Raw genomic sequence first — 6492 nt, 5'->3', positions numbered from 1 at the left:
CTCCATCATAGGTCTGTGCCACACATTTCAACTGCTCAATTCCCTTTTCTTGCAGCTGATTCTCAATAGCAGCATTTATTGAGGCAGCATCAAACTTTGGCATCTCTGTCAGGGCTAGGAAGCTCTCTTTAACTTCCACAGACACATACCTCACACAGAGGGCCAACTGTTCTGTCTTTCCATCTCTGGCCTCATCAGCCATAATGGCATACATCTGTGATTCCGTCATCTCATGAACAATAGCTGCAGTTACCTCTTGTGAACAACATTCAATCATCTCATTCTGACTACTACAAGAGATGTATGTTGTGTTTGATGGGGGTGTGTACCTCTGCAAGAATCGATCAAACTTTCTAGGTACTCCCTTCTTTCACTTACTTCTGCGGCACTTGCTGCCTCTATCTGTTCCACAATATTGCCTTGTGACAGACTTGCTTCGTAGCTGTTCCAACAAACTACACTGTCCTTGTGTGACTGAGTGCATTCATGTTTTTGAAACTTGCTCAGTGCCTTTTGCCAATTACTGACTCCATCGTTCACTAATGTGTCATATCTAAGACTTTTGCCAAAGACTCGACAAGCGTAGCAGAAAGCAGCATTTTTTTTGGAAGAATATTCTAACCATTTAAAGCTTTTGAACCAGTTTTCTTGGAAGGATCTTTTTTGTGTGCCAAACTGAGTGAGAGGGTACTGGGACAGTTTTAACTGTTTAGGACCAGTAGTCTTATCCCCCAAATCAAGAGCCATATCTTGAACATCTTTGGATTGCTGACTGGAACTCTGCCCTGTCTGTCTCTCCTCATCTCTTTCACTGGTTGGTTCTTTCTGCCTCTCCTCATCTTGTTCCCTGGTCTGCTTTCTCAGAGTCTCTCCCTGTTCTTCGCCTCCTTGTGTAATGAGATTAACCAAACAGTAAATCATATCGATAAATAGGAAAATGTAATGAAGGTGTCCTGTTTACATTTCAGAATGAAGTCTAATGATATAAGATCATGATTCTCAAACTGTGGTACCTGGTACGTGAGCTCCCCATTGTGGTACTTGGAGGAAAGTTATAAGCATCTTTTGAAAATAAAAATACTTCAAACGTGTACAATTCAATCAAAAAAGTACAAAACTTTGAATTAAAATACCTAAAGTACACTAAATTCATATTTCGAATATACTAAGCATTGTCTTCCCTTTTCTTCTTGTTTCAATGTCAGCCTGCTAAATTTTCACGTTCTTAGGATGCTCATTCTGACTTAATGCACTTACTTTTTAGCGTAACTTTTCATTTTAGGAACAAATTGGAATTTTGTCTTGTAAGATTTATGAGTTTCATGCTTTCATAGTGGTACTTGGGAGAGCTTAACATTTTCTCAGGTGGTACACGCTGTAAAAAGTGTGAGAAACACTGATAAGGCAAGTTTATGTGCTTTTGGAAAACATTTAAAGCTGCTGTACAGAAACTATGAAATAAACTAGCTTAAAACATTCTTAGTATATATATAAACTGAGCACTATGCTTCTCTTTACAACTCCTCACTCCACCAGGACACTGTTTGGCACTTTCTGATAGTGCGCAAATGTGGGGGGCACGTACTGCAGCAGTCATACAGACTAGATGGTCCAAAAGTTGACCTACCTACTATTGGCTGAGGTTTTGTAGATTTGTGGTTGAACCACAGAAAAATATATCATTAATTTTATTCTGCCCAATTAATGATAATAATGTTATGTTGGAATATTGTTAAAGAGGCAAAAACTGCTTCAACACAGTTTGTTTTGCAGATTCTGTATAGCAGCTTTAATATAGAGAGAACACAACTTCCAGATTGTATGAGTAAAATTAGGATCTTTTTCTGTCAGTTTAACAGTTTCTGTTTTGCCTGTCACTGACTATTCCCTGTTTGTTTTCTTACCTGGTTCTTCCTGACCTTGTACTTTCTCCTCACTGTCTGCTCTTTCCTCTCTCCCTCTTGACAATCATACACAAATATATTGTATTCAATTAGATAAAGAAATTACATTAATATAAAAAAATACTATTAACATCACTAATAAAAAAACTCTTCTCTCAGTGTACTTTCAATCAAAAGGCAAATAACCAAACCACGTGTACATTTAATAAAATATATAACTATTTAAACACTGATCCAACATTATTCTTGATTGACAGATCATGATCTTCTACTTTTACCTGAATGCCCGTCCTTTTTTTGAAAAAACTTCCTTATATCCATTATGAACCTGGCTGTCTTTCTGTGCAAAATACACACACACACACCAGAAGTTATTAAGTTAATGGGCATCCAGTCAGTTAGCTACCTTAGGTTTAATATTCGGAACATGAAAAAATAACCAGCTTCTCTCGTTCCATTTCAAAGAGGACTGGTGAAACGGTTGGCAATTTAAGTTTGTAGATTTAGGCTATATAAATTTCAATGGGAGCAACAGGACGGTCAAAATGTTGCTGATTTTCCTACAGAGTAGGGCGGATTGTAGGGTAGCAAACATCGTCAGAAAACGTGTTTTCAACACTGCAGTTTACCTGTGAAGGTAATGTTTTTCAGCTAATAAGAGACATGGTCAGACTCCTACTACCTAACTATATAAAGAAAGAGTTACTGAAGGTTAAATGCAGCTAACATGTCCTGTTTTAAGCCAAGTACTCACACCACTGCTGCAATGGGTCTCAGCCACCATTGCTCTGGCAGGAGCGCTGGAGCCAGTCAGAGTAGCGGAGAGTGAAGCTGGAACGAACCATTTTTCGGGGCTGGGGGGGGGGGGGGGGTATCTATACTAGTTATTGAAATATTACATCTGAATGATTTTTCATATTTTAATACTGTCTCACATAAACAGCATGAACTGTCAAAAAAAGTTAGAAATCTTTAGAAATCCTTGGGGTGCTTTTATTCATTTTGGGGGTGCTGAAGCAGCCACAAAAATGGGCTAAAATCGCCCCTGGGCAGGACCCTGTTAACCCTAATCCTGGCAAAGTTACAGGGTCCTCTCTGTTTCTCTTCATAGGGGTCTTTGCAGACATCCAGACATGAGCTTGTTTTGCTCAGTGAGTAACACCATGGCCCCACAATTACGGAGCTGTGAGTTCAGTTCTGACCCTGACAAAAAATCAGTATGATGTTGCAAGTTTTCTGTGTTCACTAGTTTCCATCAACAGACTGTGTGAACTGTGACTGTGTGTATACTACTCTGGGTACCTTGGGTCCTGTTGTAAGCTCCCAGCACAGCAGTTCCCTGTACTGGAGAAGCAGTAATGGAATATGAATGGGAATCTACAGTAGATGTACTGTTTACAGTGAAATGTAGTTCAGAAAAAGAGAGATTGTCAACCTTGAGAGGATCACTTACCTCAGCAGTGACATTCATGTCTCTCGTGCCTCTTCCTATCATGTCAGTAGATGGATTGGGAGAGCATGGGGATCATGTAGTCGCTGGAATGGGGTCTGTGGCACTCCTGATATTTTTGTAAGACGGTGAAGGTCTTTAGACTCCTGGTGCTCCTTATTTTGCTGTGTGGCTGCTAGACATGGACGTTATCCAGTGACCAGAGATGAAGACTGGACTCCTTTGGTATTGTGTCTCTTCGGAGAATCCTTGGCTACCACTGGTTTGACTTCGTGTCAAATGAGTGGTTGCTCAGGGAGTCCCGCGTGAGTCAGGTTACCTGCATTGTAAGTGTCAGGTACAGCACTATGACCATGTGGCATGATTCCCTGAGGTTGATCCAGCTCGCAGGGTCCCTAATACCCTATTCCAGTGCAATCTCCCCAACCTGACCTGACCTGACCTGATCTGAAATGAAGGTAGTGGTCCAAGCTGTAGGTTTACTGACAGACCACTGTAGGTCCTTATCAATGAAGTGTACCATTCTATCAAGACTGAGGATAATAAGTAATATAATTCAAGTGCTATAATAGTACCCTCAAACAGTGATCCTCCTTTATTGGTCTGTAACATACAATATTGCCTGCCCAAGAGCCCACTGGAGCAGGCTCGCAGGAAATATGAAAGAGCTTTGTGGGTGGAGATGTGATCTTTCCACATGATTTCAAGTGAAAACATGAAAAGTCATCTTTAAAACAAAGGCTTTCGCTATTGCAAATGTCACACTATTTAAGGTCTCAGGAAGTCTAGGGGAAGCACAAATATATAGTGCATATAGCTGTGTCTCACATAAAAAGGTTGTGCATACTCTGCTCATATTGTTCAAAATGGAGTAACACTTTGCCATGAATTTTTAATTTTAGTATGAGCCCATATAGTTAAGTCTTGACTGTTTACACGTAAACACTTAAAAAAGATATAGCTGAGGTCCTGGATTCAGTCTCCTGCATTTTCTCTCTAACCCCCTCAAAGAATTTCTTGCAGGGATTAATTCAGTATGTTTTAACAACATATAAAAAGAGCAGATGAGTTAGGAGCAACACTTTACTTGAGGGGGCACAAATAATGTCGTAGTATATCCATCCATCTATGTTCCAGACCACTTATCCTACTGGGTCGCGGGGGGTCCAGAGCCTATCCCGGAAGTAATGTGCACAAGGCAGGGAACAACCCAGGATGAGGGGCCAGCCTGTCGCAGGGCACACTCACACACACACCTACGGGCAATTTAGCAACTCCAGTTAGCCTCAGTATGTTTTTTGGACTGTGGGGGGAAACCCCACGACGACATGGGGAGAACATGCAAACTCCGCACACATGTGACCCAGGCGGAGACTCGAACCCGGGTCCCAGAGGTGTGAGGCAACAGTGCTAACCAGTGCACCTGTCAGAGTTCGCTGGTTAAAGTGGGTAGTGCGCACAGTCTGACAAGCGGGCAGGAAGCAGGCGGAATACGGGGAAAACGAGGATTTATTCGGGATCGGGACGGAGCAGACAGCACTAAGACTAACTAACATCAATGACAGACCAGAAATTAAGGCAAGACATGGACTGAAATAGACGAGACTGGGCGAAAATAAGATCAGGGAAGCACACGTGGGTAATCAGGGGGCGTGGCACACACGAGGATCGTACGAGCCGGGCATGAGAGCACCACCATGCCGCTCCTGAAGTAGTACACTCTTACTTAATTTATTAATTAACCAGAAAGTATTAGTTATATACTGATCCCACGTTCGTTCATTCTTAATCATAACAGTTACTGTATTTGTTCATCATTTGTACTTGAGTAGTTACTGAGTTATTACTGAGTAATGTATATTTGAACAATATAAAATATAATAATATATGTGCTATAAATCAACAAACCATTGTCCTTTCCTTTTATCCACTGCAGGGCTGCAGGAAGCAGCATACAGAGGAAATGCCTTGGGCGGGATGGTAGCCCGGATCAGGGCTCACATACTGGCTCACATGTGGGCAATGAAGAAGTAGCACTTCACGTGTACGGGAGAAAAACAGCAGCCAGAGGAATCCTATGCAATCTCAGTGAGAATAAACTCCCCAGACCCAGGACTGGGGCAGGAATTGCAGGATTCTCCTCTAGCATTTATTTTGGCATACTGTATTTATTGCTATTATCCTTGGTACATGTTTATATTTGCCAATAATTGAAATTGAAATAAACATGATTATTATTCATCCATCCTCGTACCGCATATCCTGGAGACGAGGGCCTGCAGCTTATCCCAGGTAGCATAGGACACAGTGGTATACTTTTGGATGGGATGCCAGTCCATTGCAGGGAATGCACTCACTCACACACTGTGGGCAATTTAGAGATGACAGTCTATTATTATTAGGATACCTATAGTTTTTAGTAGTTTTCACTATTATTATGCTTTTTGCCATGGGAGTCTATGGCAGCCCATAGAGCTGATTGGCAACTTTTTTGAAATTTGGCACATCGATAGAGGTCAGTTCCAACTATTCATACCAAATTTGGGTTCAATCCATCCATCACTCTAGCGCCACCCTCAGGCCAAATTTCAAGAAATGTTTTTGCCTTATTCTCTTTCTTATCATTGTATGATTATGCTATTTACTTTTAAGTATTAGCATTACCTGTCTTGGTGACATCCCATAATACAGCTCTGATGACCTGATCACATATAAAACACTTCCCACGCAGCACATTATGCTTTATTATCTATTTATTATTCAAACATCAAACTTTGATGACGTCAATGGATATCCCTGACATAAATCACTGACGTGAAGCTATGGACATCATACTTAACTAGCTGACGTTTTAGTATTTTATATAGCATGATGGGTGCAGATCTAACTTAGTGTATAACTTAGTTTCGGCAGTGGTTTTGAAATATAGAGTCCATCGTCATGATCCCATAGTTAGCGGAAGCGAAAATAGTGTAATTAGTACAAGTACTAAAGAAATGTAATGTAATGTAATACCGAACAGCTTTCAAAAATGCGGTACCGCAATACCTTTTTGGCACCGGTATCCCGCGCAGCATCAGTCTGCCTGAGATATTTGATAAAGTGTGGATCTTCTTATACGTGCAGCACGAATAAATA

The sequence above is a fragment of the Brienomyrus brachyistius genome, unplaced genomic scaffold (genome assembly GCF_023856365.1).
Source record: "Brienomyrus brachyistius isolate T26 unplaced genomic scaffold, BBRACH_0.4 scaffold175, whole genome shotgun sequence".
Taxonomy (NCBI): Eukaryota; Metazoa; Chordata; class Actinopteri; order Osteoglossiformes; family Mormyridae; genus Brienomyrus; species Brienomyrus brachyistius.
The sequence above is the reverse complement of the archived record's forward strand: the minus strand, read 5'-3'. Positions refer to the sequence as shown.